This window comes from Schistocerca cancellata, chromosome 9 (genome assembly GCF_023864275.1).
Source record: "Schistocerca cancellata isolate TAMUIC-IGC-003103 chromosome 9, iqSchCanc2.1, whole genome shotgun sequence".
NCBI lineage: Eukaryota > Metazoa > Arthropoda > Insecta > Orthoptera > Acrididae > Schistocerca > Schistocerca cancellata.
The window spans coordinates 288,236,445-288,259,939 of NC_064634.1; the positions used below are offsets into that span (position 1 = coordinate 288,236,445).

Consider the following 23,495-nt stretch of genomic DNA (forward strand, 5'->3'; position numbering starts at 1 on the left):
CAGCATTTGTGTACAGTGCAACTGCATGAACCAAGTCAGCGATTAATCCACGTACTAACAAGTGTGCTTGCAAACACCGTGTTGATCACTGGGAACAATTGACGTTACCTGTAATCGAGCAATGACATATGTCGGGGGGGGGGGGGGGGGCAGCACATCACTGGAACTCTACATTGTGTTCCTCGAACCATTCCACCACATTCGTGGCCTTGTGACATGGCGCAGTATCTTGTTGAAAAATGCCACAGCCGTCGGGAAACAGGATCGTCACGAAGGGTTGTACGTGGTCTGCATCCAGCGTACGATACTCTTTGGCCGTCATGGTGCCCTGCACGAACTCCAGTGGACCCATGGATGCCAAAGTGAAAGTTCCCCAGAACGTAGTGCAGCCGCCGCCACCTTGTCTCCACCCCGCAGTAGTGCAAGGAGTTATTCCCCTGGAAGACGACGGATTTGCGCTCTCCCATCGGCATGATGAAGGCATCACGATTCATCAGACCATGCAACGCTCTGCCACTGCGCCAGCGTCCAGTATACATGGTCACGTTCCCATTTCACTCATAGTTGCCGATGCCGTGGTGTTGACATTGGCACATGCATGGGTCGTCGGCTGCGGAGGCCCATTGTTAGGAGTGTTCGCTACACTGTATGTTCAGACACACTTGTACTCTGCCCAGCATTGATGTCTGATGCCAATACCGCCACAATATCCACACTGGCCTGTTTAACCAGTCGGCCCAGTCTACGACGTCCGACATCTGTCATGAGGGGTGGCCGACCAACACCAGTACGTCAGGACGTGGTTTCACCTTGGTCTCGCCACGTGTTGAAGACGCTCACATCAGTCCTCAAACACCCGACAAGTCGTGCATTTTCGAAAAGCTCTTGCGAAGTCTCCGGGCCATCTGCCCTCTGACAAACTCAGATAAGATGGCGCACCTTCGCCGGCCGCGGTGGTCTAGCGGTTCTGGCGCTGCAGTCCGGAACCGCGGGGCTGCTACGGTCGCAGGTTCGAATCCTGCCTCGGGCATGGGTGTGTGTGATGTCCTTAGGTTAGTTAGGTTTAGGTAGTTATAAGTTCTAGGGGACTTATGATCTAAGATGTTGAGTCCCATAGTGCTCAGAGCCATTTGAACCATGGCGCGCCTTCCCTGCTCTACACACGGACAGCACGCTCACTGATACTACATGCACCGTGCATGTATCTGACTAGCAGCCATTCCTCTCCAGGTGACGCTGCTGTCGCCTGGACGGGTTTATATCTTTGGAAGGTCGGTGGTCATAATGTTATGAATGATTGAATCTTATGACGAAATATGGTTACTAAAGAGAAAAGTGGAACAAAGGAAAGAAGACCAGTTCTTCGTAATTGCGGTTAAGAATGCCATGGAAGCTATCTCCTTCAGAGAGAACCAAGCTAGAGAGAAGTTTTATGCATTTCTATCAAGAAGCTTTAAACTACCTCTCACGAAAGAGAGAGACAAATTCCAGTACATTTTTAGCAATTGTGAGACAGCCTAGGTTCGCTAGTTTGCTTATGCAAAGATCACAACTTGAGAAACGACATTCCTGTTGCTGCCGCTGCAACAGTGAGCAATAATTTAATTCTATGTAGGTTCTTGAGACTTCTTCGTAACGATTTTTTCTGTGTCTATGGGCACCAACTTGCCAACTATCCCTTTCCTTTGATTATGGCCTTTCTGAATATTACTTTTCACATCCCATAACTATAATCGAAGCTGTATAGCATTCATGAAATACATCATCCTCTCAAGGTATTGGCGAACCACAAGTAAATGTAAATTGAAGGTGGAGGGGGCAGAAAGGAAAGGAAGATCTGCTTAAGTTACGTTGTGCAAGACGCGACAGTTGGCTGCGACTGCGACGCTGCCCCCTCCTCTTTTCCCACCCTGGCAGACGGCGACACGGCCGCAACACGACTGGAGTCGTCGCCGTTTCCCAAGCTCCGGTCGGCGGCGGCGGATTCAAATACATAAGAAAAATAAGAATTCCGATTTTCTTGCTGTGAAAAATACTGTATGTTAATGCAACAAAGTTACATCGGCTCCCAGAGTTAGTTTTTCGATACAGATTCTCCTTTTACTTTAAAAAATTGAAAAGTATCTCTTCCGGTTTTGCGTGTTTTTTTTCGCTGTATATTACTTCTCTATCAATTGTGAGGAAAGTAAAAGGCACAAAAAATTGATGTTTGCGTATCTTACAGTTTCACATCACAGCTTGATAACGAGGTGTCTATTTTTCCGATATTCGTCACAGTTATTCCGATACTTAATTTACAAGTAACCTACTGCATAAAATTTGAATTGTGTACAGTGAAAAATGTGGTCGCTGGCTACTTTACGTATGGTTCACGTTAGGCCATACATCGTTGCCGATGAAAAGAAACTAACATATCGAAATTATTTTTAAAGTTGAGATCAGAATGATATCGATCTCCGTTTCCGAGATTTGGGCTCATATATCTCCAGGAGCGTCGCGACTAGCCGCCAGTTCTGTCGACGTGCAACGAGAATCGTGTGGTCATCACACGATAGAGAATGCATTTGTTTTGTTTCGCTGACACATTTGGACCTAATGAAACCATTTTATGTCATATTTCTCCGGTATGAGTTACTAATATTTCTCCATATGCTCTTGACAATTTCATTTAAAATGCCACGAAATGTAGGTTTCTTAAAGCCAAGTGATCAAGCAGAACCCATTTTCTTGGTTTTGCTGAGGCATCTGAACCTGCTCCAAGCTTTCTTTCTCGTTTATTTCTCTGATACGAGTCCCGAACATTCCTTCACCTGTTTTTGCACATTTCACCTAAAATTCCAATGAAAGATAAGTTTATTAACAATAAGCGCACGCTAGCGTCATTGCATTGTTTCAAGTTCTTGACAACAAGATAGGGTTACACCTTAAACATCTCTAGAATTTTCATTCTGAACGTCTACAGTATACACTGGCAGAAATGTGGAAGAAATAATGTCCGTGCTTGTTCACAAAATTTCCCCAAATTATACTTGTCAGTTTCTCCCATGCAGAAACTTTGGTAAGGCAACTTTCATAGCCGGCTGACTCTATTCCCATCCAAATGAACTTCCATATTCTTATATTCTGACAGCATACATCGTTATGGATGACATGAACATTTAATCTTGCCAAGCTGCACTCAAAAGATGACTCCAGGATTTACAAAAGACGAATTTCAATTGTGAACTGTGTCAGACCAGAAGGGCCTTGTAAAACAGTAGTGCACTTTTGGCACAAGTTTTTTGAGCACCATCTTCTACCAATGAATTGAAGTGAATGTGACAAATTACTTATTGCAGCATACTGTTTGCGCAATCTGTTGAGAAACGCCTTCCTCAAAAACGAACATCTATTGATTACAGAAAGCTGTACAACAATCTGGTGGTGGTTTTTCACAACTAGAAGGTATCATCAAGACACCAATCTACCGCTTACTTTCAAAGTGAAGGTATTGTAAAATGTAACTTTCTCGTTGTACTTTAGATTGTTCATTTTAAAATGTACTTGCCGTTTTCAATTTTTATCGTCACAAAAAAGAGTAATGCGAAAACTGACCTTCAAGTTCATTTTCATCATTCTAATTCTACATCTGCATGGATTATACTGATTTTCATAACAGGCCTGAAAAATTTGCATTAATGGGAAAATATTATATATTTCACTCACCTGCCAGTTTCAACTGTGCAGCAATTTCTTCCCAAATTCTGTCTCTGAACATAGCGTCTCTATATTTAGGGTTCTTCAAATTGTAAAGGCAAGGATGTTGCGAGACCAGCTCACAGAGCATCACATCCTGTGAGTGGCTCATTTCAGTTTTCCTTGAGTGGCTCGACATCTTTCTGGCAGCCGTACGTCTTTGTGTCGTCCGACTTCCGTCACAACACTGCTCACTGGTGCAGTACTGCGGCAGCTGCCGCAACAGTCGCGCGTCGCATCCCAAACTCGAACTGCGCATGCGCGAGCAGGCAACTTCTGACGTCACGTAGCGACCCGTCGCAGTCGCTAGCGTGCGTCGCGTCTTGGACAACGTACCTTTACTAGGCTGTTGCGTTACCCACTACGCGACCCGGACACAGTGTTTATCGCAACTGCGCGGACCGTCTCGGCACGCCTCTCGACCGACCCACACTCCCACAGAGCGCCACCTATCCGCAGTCCATGTCCATGTCCATGTCTTCCATACTCACTGCTTGTAGATTCCCACAGGAGGTCAGACGTAATCATGCATCCACACTGAAGAAGGTGGATTCGTTGCCCATTGAGGCGAATCAATCACATGAATGCATGGTGTCTGTTCTTTCGGATATGTCCGTCCGACAGAAAAGACACCATGCATTCATATAACCACAGTTAAAACAACATTTGATTAGTATTTGAAAGTACTTTAACGAACTTCTTAAATCTTTGGTTGATACCAAGAGACATATGGGCGAGAAGTGCACTTTGAGTAAGTATATCAAACATCAGTATGAATCATCAATAGCCAAAAACTGAAAGATGATCGACAATCTGATTGCAAACTAGTTTACAGCCATTCTCACTGGTATTTGTCTTACCAATCCACGGACCATTTGCTTTTACGATATATTTAGAACTATGTTTCAACACTCTGGAAAAGAAGCATCGGTTCATAAGTTAAAAGTTTCGGTAGCAGTTCGCTTACCCATCCCTAAAGACTGATATCCCTTCCTCTACCTAACTTGTTTTCTTGTGGAATGCAAATGCTGGAGAGCCGCACTGTCTTCCGGTATCAGTCTGTATCGTTCACTTCGCGATAATACAGTTCTGGCCCGGAAATGTACTGCTGCAGATATTGCGGGCAATGTTGCCGTATATGTGGCTGTAATATGGTGTTGTCAGGCAATATAGTTGTTGGTAAGAGGCAGTTCTTGTGGGCCATGTAAACGAATTTGAAGTCTCCGTATTAATTCCAATTCCATAAATTTTGTCGTCGAGATCATTTCGTGAGTTGTGTATGGGAGAAAACAATATTTGGTACGACTCTCATTGGATCATACGCGCTTGGAACTTCAACAGTAAAACTCTGATTCACAACGCCGCTCTTTTAATGTCTGCCACTGCAGTCTGTAGAGTAGTGTATCTTCACAACTATTTTCGCCTACTATACGATCTCGTGGCCAACGGCCTTGCCGCAGTGGTAACACCGGTTCCTGTCAGATTACCGAAGTTAAGCGCTGTCGGGCTGGGTTAGCACTTGGATGAGTGACCATTCGGTCTTCCGAGCGCTGTTGGCAAGCGGGATGCACTCAGCCCTTGTGAGACAAACTGAGGAGCTACTTGATTGAGAAGTGGCGTCTCCGGTCTCCGAAACGGACATACGGCTGGGAGAGCGGTGTGCTGACCACATGCCCCTCCATATCCGCATCCAATGACGCCTGTGGTCTGAGGATGACACGGCGGCCGGTCGGTGCCTTTGGGCCTCCATGGCCTGTTCGGGAAGAATTTAGTTTCATACGATCCCGTGGCGAAACGTGCCGCTCTTTGTTGGAGCTTCCCTACCTTGAAACTGATGTGGTAAGGGTCTCATTACAACAAGCAACATTCAAGATTCGGTCAAAGATGTGTTTTGTTAGTTACTCTTTTTGTGGACAAATAACGATTTCTCAAAACACTCCCCGTAAATCTCAGCCAGGTATCTGCTTTTACTACAATTACCTTCATGTGGTCGTTCCACTTAGATCGCTTGGAATGGTCTGTCCCACGTTTCTATGGCTGTTACTATTTCCAGCGATTTACCTTCACTACCGTAATCGAACGGAAGTGGTTGTCTTCGTCTAATCATGATACGTTAACATTTATTTATTTTCAACACAAACTGCCAATCCCTGCACGAATCATCGCTTCTCCGCTGGCCTTCCTGAGAGCGAGCGAGAGACGTTGGGAGGGCTGCATTCAAATTCATAATGGTTTTGTTAAGATGACGCTGGAGCGTGACGAGAATGCTCCCTATCCCCAGTAAGAATCTAGCGGAAGGACGTTGATCACTTCAAAATAACAGCTTAAAATTCCTTGCTGTATCAATTGAGCAAGATACTACTCCCTCACCCACACATTTCTCGTAATAATGCTGACCGTAAACTTACTCCAATTTTAAATTACGTTCGGATGTAACTACTGGTAGGACTACTACTCACGCACCACAAGCAAAATTAAATATCAGGAGGTCAACAACAAAATTTCGTGAGTCAGTCATACACCAAACTTTTTAAAACGCCAGACCAGCGGAAAAGTAACAAGCAACTGCCTTCTGAAAATCCTTACTGCATTATATGAAGACATACTGATTTCATGCGGCAATTCCAATTTCCGTCATTAGACACATTGAAACTTCCTGGCAGATTAAAACTGTGTGCCTGACCGAGACTCGAACTCGGGACCTTTGCCTTTCAAGGGCAAGTGTTCTACCATCTGAGATACCGAAGCACGACTCACGCCCGGTACTCACAGCTTTACTTCTGCCAGTATCTCGTCTCCTACCTTCCAAACTTTACAGAAGCTCTCCTGACTTCATTTTTATTAGCGGAGCGACAATAACCACCACGTCTTTAAACATGAGATGTGCGTTACAAGTGCAAACCATCCTTTCAAAACGAATGCCCCAGGCTGGATACACTATGAATTGAAGGTTGCAGCAGAAACACGAGTATCTGTAACACTAGGGACCGGAAATCTAACAAACTGCATTTTTTTTATACGTGACAAAAGCTGCGAAACTTTTCTCCCTATTTAACATATACACTCCTGCAAATGGAAAAAAAGAACACATTGACACCGGTGTCAGACCCACCATACTTGCTCCGGACACTGCGAGAGGGCTGTACAAGCAATGATCACACGCACGGCACAGCGGACAAACCAGGAACCGCGGTGTTGGCCGTCGAATGGCGCTAGCTGCGCAGCATTTGTGCACCGCCGCCGTCAGTGTCAGCCAGTTTGCCGTGGCATACGGAGCTCCATCGCAGTCTTTAACACTGGTAGCATGCCGCGACAGCGTGGACGTGAACCGTATGTGCAGTTGACGGACTTTGAGCGAGGGCGTATAGTGGGCATGCGGGAGGCCGGGTGGACGTACCGCCGAATTGCTCAACACGTGGGGCGTGAGGTCTCCACAGTACATCGATGTTGTCCCCAGTGGTCGGCGGAAGGTGCACGTGCCCGTCGACCTGGGACCGGACCGCAGCGACGCACGGATGCACGCCAAGAACGTAGGATCCTACGCAGTGCCGTAGGGGACCACACCGCCACTTCCCAGCAAATTAGGGACACTGTTGCTCCTGTGGTATCGGCGAGGACCATTCGCAACCGTCTCCATGAAGCTGGGCTACGGTCCCGCACACCGTTAGGCCGTCTTCCGCTAACGCCCCAACATCGTGCAGCCCGCCTCCAGTGGTGTCGCGACAGGCGTGAATGGAGGGACGAATGGAGACGTGTCGTCTTCAGCGATGAGAGTCGCTTCTGCCTTGGTACCAATGATGGTCGTATGCGTGTTTGGCGCCGTGCAGGTGAGCGCCACAATCAGGATTGCATACGACCGAGGCACACAGGGCCAACACCCGGCATCATGGTGTGGGGAGCGATCTCCTACACTGGCCGTACACCACTGGTGATCGTCGAGGGGACACTGAATAGTGCACGGTACATCCAAACCGTCATCGAACCCATCGTTGTACCATTCCTAGACCGGCAAGGGAACTTGCTGTTCCAACAGGACAATGCACGTCCGCATGTATCCCGTGCCACCCAACGTGCTCTAGAAGGTGCAAGTCAACTACACTGGCCAGCAAGATCTCCGGATCTGTCCCCCATTGAGCATGTTTGGGACTGGATGAAGCGTCGTCTCACGCGGTCTGCACGTCCAGCACGAACGCTGGTCCAACTGAGGCGCCAGGTGGAAATGGCATGGCAAGCCGTTCCACAGGACTACATCCAGCATCTCTACGATCGTCTCCATGGGAGAATAGCAGCCTGCATTGCTGCGAAAGGTGGATATACACTGTACTAGTGCCGACATTGTGCATGCTCTGTTGCCTGTGTCTATGTGCCTGTGGTTCTGTCAGTGTGATCATGTGATGTATCTGACCCCAGGAATGTGTCAATAAAGTTTCCCCTTCCTGGGACAATGAATTCACGGTGTTCTTATTTCAGTTTCCAAAAGTGTATATCTAACTATTGTATTGTATTGTATGTTAACCGGGGGCCTAGAAACGACTGAGAGGCTCCGTCCCCGCCGCAGCCGCAGTGGTCCACTTCACCCCTCCGCCGCCCCACACCGAACCACTCTTTCAGGGTTATTGTGCGGTTCAGCCCCCGGTGGACTTCCTTCAAACTTGGTGAGCTGCTATTAATGGTGTCTTCGTCGTCTTAAAGGCATTCTCGCCAAACATCATCTCACTATGTTCAATCTCAACGATAACTTACGCTCACGATCGTTGTAAGGCGTATTTAAAAAAAGCAAACCTGATTTGTGTAATATCTTCATTACACACTAAAGAGCCAAAGAAGCTGGTACACCTGCCTAATATCGTGTAGGGCCCCCCACGCATAAGTGCCGCAACACGACGTGGCATGGACTTGACTAAAGTCTGAAGTAGTGCTGGAGGGAACTGAGACCATGAATTCTGCAGGGCTGTCCATAAATCCGTAAGATTACGTGGGGATGGAGTTCTCTTCTGAACAGCACGTTGCATGGCATCCCAGATATGCTCAATAATGTTCGTGTCTGGGGAGTTTGGGGGTCAGCGGAAGTGTTTAAACTCGGGAGAGAGTTTCCAGAATGAGATTTTCACTCTGCAGCGGAGTGTGCGCTGATATTAAAACTTCCTGGCAGATTAAAACTGTGTGCCGGACCGAGACTCGAACTCGGGACCTTTGCAAGTGCTCTACCAATTGAGCTACCCAAATACGATTCACGCCCCGGCCTCACAGCTTTACTTCTGCCAGTACCTCGTCTCCTACCTTCCAAACTTTACAGAAGCTCTCCTGCGAACCTTGCAGAACTAGCACTCCTGAAAGAAAGGATATTGCGGATCGCAGGAGTGCTTCTGTAAAGTTTGGAAGATAGGAGACGAGGTACTGGCAGAAGTAAAGCTGTGAGGCAGGGGCGTGAGTCGTTCTTGGGTAGCTCAGTTGGTAGAGCACTTTCCCGCGAAAGGCAATGGTCCCGAGTTCGAGTCTCGGACCGGCACACAGTTTTAATCTGCCAGGAAGTTTCGGAAGAGTGTTCCTGGAGCCACTTTGTAGCAATTCCAGACGTGTGGGGTGTCGCATTACCCTGCTGGAATTGCCCAAATCCGACGGAATCCACAATGGACATGAACGGATGCAGATGATCAGACAGGATGCTTACGTACCTGTCACCTGTCAGAGTCGTATCTACGCTTATTGGAGGTCGCATATCACTCCAACTGCACACACCCCAAATCATCACAGAGCCTCCACCAGCTGGAACAGTCCCCTGCTGACAAAGGGTCCATGGGTTCATGAGGTTGTCTCCATACCCGTACACGTCTATCCGCTCGATACAATTTTAAACGAGATTCGTCCGACCAGGTAACATGTTTCCAGTCATAACAGTCCAATGTCGGTATTGTCGGGCCCAGGTGAGGAGGAAAGCTGTGTGTCGTGCAGCCATCAAGAGTACACGAGTGGGCCTTCGGCTCCGATAGCCCATATCGATGATGCTTCGCACGCTGACACTCGTTGATGGCCCAGCACAGAAAACCTGCAGCAATTTGCGGAAGGGCAGAAGGTTGCACTTGTCAGTTTGAACGATTCTCTTCAGTCGTCGTCGGTCCAGTTCTTGCAGGATGTTTTTCCGACCGCATCGATGTCGGATGTTTGATGTTTTACCGGATTCCTGATATTCACGGTGGACTCGTAAAATGGTCGTACGGGAAAATCCCCCCACTTCATCGCTTCCTCGGAGATACTGTGTCCCGGTGCTCGTGCGCCGACTATAACACCACGTTCAAACTCGCTCACATCTTGATAACTGCCATTGTAACAGCAATAACCTATCAACAACTGCGCAGCCATTTGGTGTCTTATACAGCAGTTGCCGATCGCAGTGTCGTATTCTGCCTGTATACATATATCTGTATTTGAATGCGCATGCCTACACCATTTTCTTTGGCGTTTCAGTGTATAACGCGTGAAAGTACGGAATATCTGGGTTAAATTTACCTATTTTGCCAGATAATCGTTGCAGAGCAGCTGAAAAGCTATTAACAGACGTGGATCTCGTCACACCTAGATGCACAAGTCGAGACCCAAGTGAAAAAATCATCTAGTTCTTGACACACACACACACACACACACACACACACACACACACACACACACACACACACACACACAGAGCCGAAGACATACCACCTCGAACAGGACCACGCCTAGTAAACCACCTTCGGGTTTATGTAAGCTTTACTGTGTTTATTACTTCTAGCAAAACGCAGGTTAGGAACTCTGGTGTCCCTCACGGGAGTATGCGTAATGTCTGCTTTGTGACAGTGGCGATATGGGAACATGCGTTATCATGAAGCAAGTTAGGTGGTTACAACAACAGACTCAAGGGACGGGTTACCGATTCCCGTATGGCCGTCCAGATTTAGATTATCCGTAGTCTTCCAAAACAACTTCATGAGACTGACAAGATGGTTGCGCTTGAAAAGGCAACGATAAATTTTCTCTCACAAGTCTAGCTGTCTGTGTGTTCTTTCTCTAATGACCATGCCGTACTGAGGAGGTTTAAACTTTAAACTCTTCTGAGCCAGTACATGGGGAATGTGTGTATGACAGCAACTTCAAAAATCCAAGAGCAGAGGCGAGGTTCTAAGTGACGTACATAGTGTATCGAAGTGCATACGTGGGAAAGTCACTCAGCAGATATTGTTATTGCAGAGGAGACAAATTGTATATGATGACTAGGCATAACAGTCTGCTACTGAAGAAATCAGAAATCACGGATGCGAAGACTAGTCAGAGCATCGAGTAACTTCGCTACGAGAATCTACATTTTGGTAATTTCCTGTAATATCGGACTAGATCACAGACACTGTCCCTATTGTGGAGCAAGTTAAAATTAATATATTAAGGAACGACCAAAAAGTTCCTTTCGAAGACCGTACAGTCCAGAATCGGCACGCCAATCAGGCAATTATCTGCACATGTTTGAAGATACCCATTTGGTAAAACACAGCGTCCTGTTCGTCCGACAGGAATCTTCGACCCTTCTAGGCTTTTTTTTTTTCAGGGAACGACGGCATGATAACGCATGGGGAGATATCAGGACTGTCTCCGCAGTGGTTAGCATACTGTACGCTCATTCTGGAGGACGACGGTACAAACCAGCATCCAGCCATTCAGATTTAGGTTCTCCGTGATTTCACTAAATCGTTCCAGGCAAATGCAGGGATGGTTCCATTGAAAAGGCACAATCGATTTCCTTCCCAATCGTTGACACAATACAAACTTGTGCTACGTCTCTGACAACCTCGACGTTGACGGGAAGTTGAACCCAGTCTTCCTAAATTCCTTTTTTAGAGTGTACCCCGCTTGAGCTCGCGTAACTTCTGCTTTACGAAATTCGCGATATGAAAGCGCCTCGTGTCGAATCGCGACCAACACGGAACTTGGCACGACATTCCACAACGGTGTCTTGGGCGGACATGCTGCCCCATGTACATTCTTCAAAACCCGACTGGCACACTAATCGCTTACCTACATGTCAGTGCTTACAAAGCCGCATCCGAGTCACGCTACGTTGCATATATGCTGCAGCAACGTCCTCAACCGGAAACTTTATTTGTCGCTTCTAATGAATATATCGCCAGTGATTTGTGATGCATCTTACGCTCCGCTGTAGGCTAGTAGGTCAACTACACTGGTATGCGAAACTCAAGGATGAAAGTAACTTTCGCAAGATGTGTCACTACTGAATAACATAGCTCGATGAAACTTGGGCCATACATAGAACTGCTACAGTATAGTATAGAAGGTAACACAAAAATAAGCAACTAGACGAACAGAAATGACACTTTTATTCAAAGACAATAATTACATTGAAGTCACAACCATTCGTTATAGTCCCCGGGACATTACCAACAGTGGGACATGGTTCTGAATTGCGTGTGTGATCACCACGGCTGGCCACAAAGTTGGTAAGGAGTTCTTGCGCTAGGGCATTCCACTCCTCCAACAAGCGCAGTTGACAACTGCCAGATGGGTGATGAGGCATGTGGACGTGCGGCAGGACATTTCCCCAACACATCCCATACGTGGTTGATGGGATTTAAGTCGGAGGAACGGGCAGGCCATCCCACTCGCCATACATCCTCTCACTGCAAGAAGTACTCCGCCTGCGCAGTTCGATCTGGACGCGCATTTGTTATCTATAACAATGAATGAGCTGAATGCACCCCTGAAAAGAGGCACGCGGGGAACGAATACAGTGTCACAATAACATTGTCCGCCGAGTCTACCTTGTTCAAAGATTTGCAGGTCAGTACCCCCATGTAACATTATGTTTCCCTACGCCGTAACAAATGGACCAACAAAACGATCATGTTAGACAATGGTACTGATTGCATAACGCATTCCCACCTCTCGCCATGTAAGGGTACGTCTAGCATTGTCGAATATGAATGTTCGGCGAATGGAGTGGCCCAGGACCCCATTATCCAGAGGCAGTGTGTTGGTTAGGAACAGGCCAGTTGAGGGCCTCCAACCAATCTGTTTATGTGGTAAACATATTGCACCTGCACCTGGAGTTATGATCTATGATCTGGAGTGCGATTTCGTATGGCAGCTGGACGATTCTCCTGATAATCCCATGCATCCTGATTGTCTATGTTTATATCAATCTGTTGATTCTATCCGTTGTGCTGCCATTCATGAACAGTATTCCTGGGGGCGTTTTCCAACAGGATAACGCTCGCTCACATATCGCTGTTGTAACTTACCACGCTCTATAGATGTCCGACATGTTGCCCTGACCTGGTCGATCACCAGATCTGTCTTCAATCGAGCACGTATGGAACCTTATCGAACGACAACTTTAGCGGCATCCACAATCAGCATTAACCGCTCCTGTACTGACTGACCAAGTGCGACAGACATGGAAAACCCACCAAGTGACATCTGGCATCTGTAAATTATAATGCATGTACCTTTGTATGCTTCCATTCAGCACTCTGACGGTTACAACGGTTATTAATGTACCAGCGTTTCACATTTACGTTAGCTAGTTTATCTCGCGCTCAGATTAACCTGTGAACATGCAACGTTTATCACTTCAATATATTACCCAGACAAACGTATTCCTGAAATTACATTACTCTACATGAACTATTTTTTGAAGTTGCGATTTTTTTTCCTTCAGTGTACTTTCCTGTAGTGGTCGTTACGCGACACGTATGTGGGAGGAAGTAGCATGTTGCTCAACTTCTCTGAACATAAACTTTCAGGATTGTAATAGCAATCATCTCTGTGATAGGTTTCTTTAAACCTGATGACCTGATGTGGGTGGTGGGGGTTGGGGATGGAAGTTTTAGATGGACCGGTGGCCTTTGTTGTGTGCACATTTGGTTTGCATGAGGCATCTGGGACATCACACAACACGTAAGCCATCAATGACTGTCGCAGTTTTCTATCGATTATCGTCGCTAACGATTGACGCAGTGGTCCAAATATAGTTTCCCCAGTGACCATCTCTGATATTTTTCAGTAGCACGATGGTTATACTACGTCTCGCGATGCGAAATATTAATGTGACTACACGAAAAAACCTTAGCGCCATAACGTAGAGAGGGCGGTAATTCGCGGCCTTTGGCAATGATTCTTCCATTCTGCAGCGGATGATGCGCGGTAATAAAGCCTTGCTGCCAATCCCAACATTTAACTGGGCCGTGAAGTGCGATGGGACGGCTCATGTAATATTGTTACCCATGCTTTTAGTGTGCAAAAAAATTCCTTACAGTGTACATTTAACTGCTAAGAAAAAGTTTTATACAGGAAACTAGTTCAGAAAGGTCTACAGAGGAGCTTCTGTTGAATTTCATTGCCAAACGTTTTGCGCCGACACATATGTAACTCAGTTGTTTTAATCTGCACTGTAAGTTTTAGCTTCTGGTGACAGCGAAATATTAGATAATCTTCATTAAGCAAAGGGTTTAAAAACTGGTGAAGTGTCCTATGGTTAGCACAATACGTAAAGTAACAGCTTTCACATACAGTGATACCATTCAGTCTAAGATCGCCGACTGTGGAGCAGCTGTCGTATCCAACAGTTTAAGATGGCAAAGACATAAGATTAAAAACCTTCCCAAAGGTATACTATACGATTCTCAACACTCTCAAATGGAAAGCAGCGAAAGAGAACCAGATGAATTCATATGTGGTAACAAGGAAAAAAGATGAAGCTTACGCAAAAACTCTAAGATGCTTGTCTAAGGAGTAAAAGATTGAAATACATTAGACATGGTTGTACAAGGAAAGATGCTCTAGCAGTAACGATAGTTAAAACTGCATAGAAGCGCACTATATGGAAGAACATGTCATGCATACGCCGGAACAAGCTGGTGAAACTGGATGAAGCTGTTTCGGATTTTAATACTAAAGAAGGCGGAGGAGGGGGAGGAGGAGGAGAAGGAGAAGAAGAGTGTTCAATGAAATGAAATGATCGTACGGCATTATTGGCCGGGAGACCCCATGCGTGGTGTTCGGCCGCCGAAATTGCAAGTCCCTTTTAGCTGACGCCACTTCGGCGACTTGCGAGTCAATGATAATGAAATTATGATGAAAAACACACAACACCAAGTCATCTCGAGGCAGAGAATTTCCGTGTCCCCACTGGGAATCGAACCCGGGACCACATGCGCTGGGAGCGAGAACGCTACCGCAAGACCACGAGCTGCGGACAAGAGTGTTCAAATATGAGAGGATCAAATAGCCTTTACTGCAAACTCGAGTTACGCCATCTGTCAAGAAACACTAAGTCTTTCATTGCACTGCAGATGTATCAAATGAACAATGTTCTATGTTTGGGCCTCGAACTAACTAAAAACGTCTGCATTCCCTTCAAATTAGAACATTTTGGAGGGCCACGAAGCGACCTAAAGAACTCTTCCTGTTAGAAAATAAGCACATTTTGAACTGAAGCGTTTCGATTGTCGAAGTATTCACAACGCAAATGATAAAGGCTGCATGGCTAAATTCGTCCAGGATGAGAAAACGACAAGGCTTCCGAGACTAAGCTGGGACTTATTAACGTATCCATTCGTCTTGGCACGGCTCGCTGGCTTTCCGAAGTGGGCGTCTGGATCAAGAGTTTGTACATCACAGCAAAGACGAAAGCTCCAAAAATAACACGTGCGCTCTTTTCCAGAACAAGCAGTTCAAGTGAAGCTACTCTTTTGGCTTCATTCTCATCTGCTAATTGAGTTTCAGTGTTGTCATTTTTTGCTCGGTTCGATAGCTTAAGAATAAATGCTCACGACAACTCATTTCTTCGGAGAGGTTAAGCAGTATTCAAATCGACAACTAATATCAGCTAGTTTACTTATCACACTTCGGACAGATTCAGCACGACTACCGAAATAAGATTAATCTGGACACCAGCTCGTCGCGGGCAGTGCATGTTGAGTTGAACAACCGAGCACGACCTAACGCAAACTTACTGCTGACAAGGAATGCATATACCCATCAGGTCCCAATTTTGCTCATTTTCCGCAAGATTTCAATACGAATTTAGATGTAACAAATGCTTATCTTGCACAGTGCGCTTCTCAAGCGTTTACGAGAAATCGAGTTTCAAAGTTTTACGAACCTTTATACACTGCTGGCCATTAAAATTGCTACACCACGAAGATGACGTGCTACAGATGCGAAATTTAATCGACAGGAAGAAGATGCTGTGATATGAAAAAGATTAGCTTGGCAGAGCATTCACACGAGGTTGGCGCCGGTGGCGACACCTACAACGTGCTGACATGAGGAAAGTTTCCAACCGATTTCTCATACACAAACAGCAGTTGGCCGGCGTTTCCTGGTGAAACGTTGTTGTGATACCTCGTGTAAGGAGGAGAAATGCGTACCATCACGTTTCCGACTTTGATAAAGGTCGGATTGTAGCCTATGGCGATTGCGGTTTATCGTATCGCGACATTGCTGCTCGCGTTGGTCGAGATCCAATGACTGTTAGCTAAATATGGAATCAGGAGGGTAATACGGAACGCCCAGCTGGATCCCAATGACCTCGTATCACTAGCAGTCGAGATGACAGGCATCTTATCCGCATGGCTGTAACGGATCGTGCAGCCACGTCTCGATCCCTGAGTCAACAGATGGGGACGTTTGCAAGACAACAACCATCTGCACGAACAGTTCGAAATACGTTTGCAGCAGCATAGACACAGACAGGACCGCCAGCGATGGTGTACTCAACGACGAACCTGGGTGCACGAAAGGCAAAACGTCATGTTTTCGAATGAATCCAGGTTCTGTTTACATCATCATGATGATGGTCGCATCCGTGTTTGGCGACATCGTGGTGAACGCACATTGGAAGTGTGTATTCGTCATCGCCATACTGGCGTACCACAAGGCGTGATGGTATGGGGTGCCATTGGTTACACGTCTCGGTCACTTCTTGTTCGCAATGACGGCACTTTGACCAGTGAACGTTACATTTCAGATGTGTTACGGCCCGTGGCTCTACAATTCATTCGATCCCTGCGAAACCCTACATTTCAGCAGGATAATGCACGACCGCATGTTGCAGGTCCTGTAGGGGCCTCTCTGGATTCAGAAAATGATCGACTGCTGCCCTGGCCAGAACATTCTCCAGATCTCTCACCAGTTGGGAACGTCTGCTCAATGGTGGCCGAGCAACTGGCTCGTCACATTACGCCAGTCACTACTCTTGATGAAGTGTGGTATCGTGTTGAAGATGCATGGGCAGCTGTACCTGTACACACCATCCAAGCTCTGTTTGACCCAATGTCCAGGCGTATCAAGGCCTATAATTACGGCCAGAGGTGGTTGTTCTGGGTACTGATTCCTCAGGATCTATGCACCCAAATTGCGTGAAAATGTAATCACATGTCAGTTCTAGTATAATATATTTGTCCAATGAATACCCTTTTATCATCTGCATTTATTCTTGGTGTAGCAATTTTAATGGCCAGTGGTCTAATATCACATGAGAGCGCCAGCCGCAGAGCAGCGCCCTTATTGCAACCAGCGTAAGGCGTTTTCAACTCTCGTGAGCTAAAATTAGACAGAATTAACAATTATTTGCGAAAACGTCTGAATCTACATATAAAAAAAGAAAAAGAAAACGTTCGAAGTCGAATGGAGTCAAGTCTGTTCATCAAAATGTCTCCGTAACTCTCTTGACTTTGCACGATTGGGGAAAAATAATTGTTTTATTGGTATCCCTGCCTGAAGCTGACGAAACGCACTGCCGGCGGTACTGCACCGTATTGTTTAACTTGTGAATCCATGACTAATGTGAGCGGCGTTCAGGGCTACACTGCTGAGAACCTGATTTCCGTCCACCGACAGGGCAAACAATGACAAAGATAATGAGTTCTTTTATTAGTCGCTTTGTGGAGGCCTCGCCTTGGAAAGCAACCCAACTTGATTAGGAGAAATATGCTTTCGTTACGGCAGTTCCAAAGACATGCCGCATAGTAGACGTAACAAAATTACGGAACCACGAGAAAACACGCGTCCTCTAAGGGAAAGCAGAATTTCATTGATGAAACCACCTCTAATTATCAGCCAGATTATGATGTCTTGTCGCACGATTTTCCTACTCAGTATCTTAAGCCGAAGTCATGTGTGTTACAGTCGCTCAATCAGTTTAGCAGTCTCCAAAGAAATCCATTCATAAAAGAGCAGCTGAAATTCAAGTACTGCGGTTAACAATATATGAGCAGATTAAAAATTGTTTTTAAAATGAAAGGATTTAGACTGATGTTCCAGAACGCATTACCAGACGACATGGAGCCGTGAACTGCAATATGCTTTGCTTTGTTGGCTGCAGTTCCACATGCCTCCTCGCGGAAGCGGTATTTTCCGAAGAATGTCTCATCGCAGTTCGTACGGGAAGAATGTTTGCTGATCAAAGTAAAACCACAATTACATGCAAGAGCAGGAGAAGTGCCCTTCTCACGATATGATCTGGACTTTTTTTTTGTTTACAGGATACGTGAACAGAAATTCTTATTTGGACATGTTGCAAATGTTAGTATCTCAGCTAGAAGGCTAGGGAATCATGTATCATGCGTGGATTGATACGTCGATAGAAATTCTTGTTTGTACATGTTGCAAACATGGTTACCACGTCAGCTAGAAGGATAGTAATCGTGTACCACGTGTGGACACAGAAGATCAAGCACGTTTTGCGATTCAGGTGTATGGGTTACTTGATGAATAATTAGGAAGCTACTAGATTAAACTGGTTTAGCAACATCTCCAGTCTTACTCAAAAGACTGAAACGATTCCCGGACCTTACTACTCCATACAAAATATTATTGGGAATAATGAAGTCCCGCGTGGCTCAACGTCGGTACAAGAGTAACGAAGAAGCCTTTCTAAATAACTCTTGAGATGCTCTGCAAGATGCAAAGGCTGACATGAAGCGATATAAATCTCTACGAAACACACGATGATGCACATACAGATACGCTGGATACATTATACGGTACTTTATATTATGTAAGTGCCGGTACTCCGATATGTAATACGCTGCTTCGACTGAAAGGGTAAGAGCGTAAGAGCGGTTCTCTGACACTGTATACCGAGGTGTCAAAAGTCGTGGGATACCTCAAAGTGTGTTTGACCACCTTTCTACCGGCGTAATGCAGTAGTGATATGGACTCAAGTCGTTGGAAGCCCGCTGCAGAAACACTGAGCCTTGTTGTCTCTACAGCTGTCCATAATTACCGAAGTGTTACCGGTTTACGAACTGACCCCTCGATTATGCCCCATAAATGTTCGATGCGATTCGTGTAGGCGATCTGGGTGGGCAAACCATTCGCTAGAATTATCCAGAATTTTCAAGCAATCGCAAACAGCTGTGGCCCAGTGACATGGCGCATTGTCATCCATAAAAATTCCATGGCAAGTGGTCTCCTAGTAGCAAAACATAGCCATTTCTAGTCAAAGATGGTTCAGTTTGACTAGAGGACAAAGTCCATTACATGTAAACACCATTATGGAGCCACCACCAGCTTGCACAGAACTTTGTAGACAATCTGCGTCCATGGTGTCATGGGGTCTGCGCCACACTAACCCTACCACCAGCTTTTTCCAACTGAATTCGGGACTCATCTGACCGGGCCACAGTTTTACCGGTCGTTTAGGGTCCAACCGATCTGGTCACGAGACCAGTAGAGGCGCTGCAAGCGACGTCGTGCAGTCAGCGAAAGCACTCGCGTTGGTCGTCTGCTGCCATAGCCATTTCATGTCAAATTTCGCCGCACTGTTCTAAGAGACACGTTCGTCGTACGTTCTACATTGCTTTCTGCGGTTATTTCAGCAAGTGCTGCTTGTCTTTTAGCACTAACAACTCTACGCAAACGCCGCTGCATTGTCCGTGGTGAGATGTAATGCCAGAAATTTGGTATTCTCGGTACACGCTTGACACCGGATCTCTGAGTATGTAATTCGTCCACGATTTCCGAAAGAGAATATCATGCGTCTATCTCTAACTACTACTGCGTGTTCAAAGTTTTAGTTCCTGTCGTGCGGCCATAACCACGTCAGAACCTTTTCACATAAATCACCCCGTTACAAATTACAGCTCTGCCAATGCACTGCCCTTTCATAACTTGTGTACGCGATTCTGCACTCATCTGTATATGTTCATATCGCTATCACATAACATTATTTACCTCAGTGTAAATACGCTATATCAACGTTCATTTCCATTACACCAGTACATCGATAAATTTTGCCAACACTCAGCGAACAAAATTAATTTATTTGGTTGTAACCATTACAAAAACCAGATCTCAAGGCAATTCTACGCCTCAGTTTAACCAGATATTCACATCGCCTCTAGATTTGCAATACAATAGTGAATTGATTAGTCACACTGATTATCAATGTGATTTCCCAATGCACATGAACTGACATTGAGACTGCACCAAACATGAAACAGAAAATTTCATTCACTTACTGCCTAAATGCGGAAAGCTCAGGAGGGGGACATGACTAAAATTAAACCAAGTTCAGTTTTTTCGGCAATTTAGGTTTCATATTTTTATATTCTTTTACTATCCTTGACTTAAAAAAAATTGTAAGCTAACGGCTTTACATATAATGTAAATAGAATAATTCATTATAAAATACGAAGATATCATTATGACTATGTTGCGATTGCGTATTTCAATTCAGTTTTGCGGAGTATTCAACTTCACGGGACATGCTATGGTGATCACTTCCAAATGACTCATTGTACAACAATATGGCAGTATCGTGCAGCAGCCCTATAGAGATCTCCCGCATAATACGAGGCAGTGCGTTTTCAGAATTCAGTATATCTAAAGAAATTATAGTGCCGCCATTGTTACTCTTTAAAAATATAGCTTTGCGTCCTTAGATTTACAATAATTATCTGCATGATATGGGGATTGGGGATAGCGATACCGAAGGCTGGGGTTTTTGCCTACAATAATTCTGAACGGAAACGTCCCCATTTTTCAATGAAGTCGCAGCAAGACCATTTTCAAGTCCCTTCAAAATCGAAATGAAAAACCCGTTACTAGTATACACAGTCTCTGTAAACAAAGCATTTCATATCTCTTTCATTCATTTGACCATTTTCGAACAAGTATTATTAAGAACACCGCCGAGACCACTTGCGGAATTAATCGGTGACGCTTAACATATTTCGCTTGAAATGCCTTGTTGGGTATCAATCTTGAAACCGTACCGTATTATTAACAGACAAGAATTTTCATATGTTCATTGCCAACAAATCGGTCAATCGAGTTAAAGGACACACAAAACTGAATACTGATTAGAAACCTGCATGCTTTTACAGGTTAGGTCCTGGGGCCGTTCGGCTGTCCGGCGTGCTGTTATGTGCGTTTTATTTTACTAGAAAGAGATGGGACGGTAGCAGGACGACGGCGGTGGTGGGAGAAGAGGGTAGGCTATAGTTAAACTACATCTCTCGGAGCACACAGTCGATGAAACAATCTTCAAGGGACAGACGACACAGTTCCCAGTGTTGGTCGATAACCGAACACCGCCGATGGGTCGCCACGCTGCAGATAGCGGATTGTACTCGTAAAACCAAATGAAAAAGAACATAAAATCTGTTCAGCAATTCTACTACTGAGCTGCAAACATTTCCGAAAGTGAGAAAGAAGGCTGTTCCTCGCAGCGCGGCTAAATTTAGTTCGTTGCTCGATTTGGCTGGCGGTATACATTAATGCATAGACAGTTTATAATGCTACCTTTCTGTCCTGGCTATAATGCGTATCCTCTAACCAGTAACGTGCCTGATTATAAGGCACGTTTTTAGAACATGAATATTTCTCGACTTTTACTCTACAAGTGTTACAACGCCAGTTACAAGACAGCCGATAGGTTCTGCTTTAGATATGACCTGTCATTGTATATACCATATTATTCGCCATTCCATAACGGAGAAATTCTGATCTGCTGATTTGAGTAATGAGGTGCCTCAGTGAAAGTGCGTTTTTCTTTGCTACAACACACTTAAGTAGTCTTAACTGATATTCATTGCAGAAGTGATGAGTAAGGTGTAAGAGAGGGCCTGAAGGCCCTAATCTTGCCAGGTAAAATAAATGCATAGATAAATAAAACCTATGCGTATTATGATTAGCCTGTATTCCCTAGACAATTTAATCTCGAGACTGGTTACAAGGTTAAGACTGGTTACAAGGTTACATTTATCCGGCTCTCTTTCATCATTAAAACTTGAACAATGGTTGACGGAAAAACTAACGTGTTCGTACTTTCGACACCTACCGTGCCAGTCAAGCATTTGAGTGTTCGTTATTAATTGGACATACGCCGCATGCACAGATCGCAGAAAAATAACACCTACTTGTGTTCGTTCCCAATGTTATTTTACGTACTGAATTAAGGCACGAATCCACAAGTTTACGTTAAGGAGAGCGGAACACGCAGTAAAAACGAAAACTAAACCTAATATTGGGCAAAGTTATCACTTTGCCACATGTCAAAATGAATAATGAAAGAAACAGTTAAGTCACATTTACTGCAAAAAACTTAAAAAATCGCATCGACAGTCAATTTTTCAGCATAATGTAGTGAACTCCAATTGAAGCTTGAGGGTACTGTAACAATGTCGTAGCCAGAGAGACACGATGCATATTCTACTTCATTATCTTTATCTCTGGTCTTGAGTACCGCGTAGCTACAATGCAACTGTCAGAATAAGCGAAACAAAATGAGTTTTATAAAAACTATATCTAATTCCATAGAGCTACTGCTCCCGTTTCAAAATTTGCCAAGCAGGTTTAAAAGTAACTGTCAACAGAAAGAAACAGCAATTCAATTAGCTGACGAAATACAAGTTTAAATCTTGCTATGGAGTTCAGGTTTCCTTATTTCGCCTTGTTCAATGACGTACACTGTATTTACTTCCAAGAAAGAAACTATTCCTACTCCTTTCATTAATAAAAATAGGTACCAGTACGATCCGTGTAGTTAAAATTTGTATGTCGTAACAGTGCATTTTGTAACTGACATTTCCTGACAGAAAGGCTACCAAAAATGGGCGTGCCTTTGCCGCAAATATGCAGAGCTGTGGTACCGGTACCTACAAACAAAATATAAGCAAAACTCTAGCATATGACGAAAGTTGGTGCAGTGGTTAGGTTTTTCCCAACGTAGATTTTTTGTTACACATTTTAACAGAAAGAGATCTGATGAACTACCGCAGAGAATTTTGAAAAGCCGGATGCACAGCCGCAAGATACTCAAAATTAATGTCAAGTAGAGACTTACGATTTGCCGTTCCGTATTATTATGCATACAAAACTCCTTAAGTCTGCAGTCTAATTAACACTGGTATCACAGAAGCGCTATAACACACAACAAATCAATGAGAAGTCCCTAAATCCAAACTGCACCAAACCACTGTCAGCCATGTTTCGCACTCTCTGAGACAACCACACATCGCGCTGCGTTGGGATCAATTTTCCCGGAACATCCAAAGAAAGTAATGCTTACAGCTCTCCAAGGATATCCGAGCACCAGTCAACGTTTTGCTACACCCTCGAATTATTTTTTACCACTATATTTGAATATATAGAATTACAGTACATTGGAAGCTTTATATAAAAAACTGAAATAGTGATATAAAAAGCTTTTGTGTCGGCGTGGTCTAAATAAAGCACTTCTGTACACACTTGTCACCCATCTTAAC

At 44.9% G+C, this 23,495-nt stretch overlaps 1 protein-coding gene and 1 pseudogene across 2 annotated transcripts in view; one reads left to right on the forward strand and one right to left on the reverse strand.

Annotated features, from left to right (window-relative positions):
• LOC126100227 (putative fatty acyl-CoA reductase CG5065) overlaps positions 1–23,242 on the reverse strand; it is a 505,281-nt gene extending 482,039 nt beyond the window's left edge. For both annotated transcript variants that reach the window (XM_049910804.1, XM_049910802.1), the window contains exon 1: positions 23,075–23,242. The gene's annotated coding sequence lies outside the window, so the exon portion shown is untranslated. The remainder of the gene's footprint in view (positions 1–23,074) is intronic.
• LOC126102411 (5S ribosomal RNA) lies at positions 5,177–5,294 on the forward strand (annotated as a pseudogene).
• Positions 23,243–23,495: the final 253 nt, after the last annotated feature.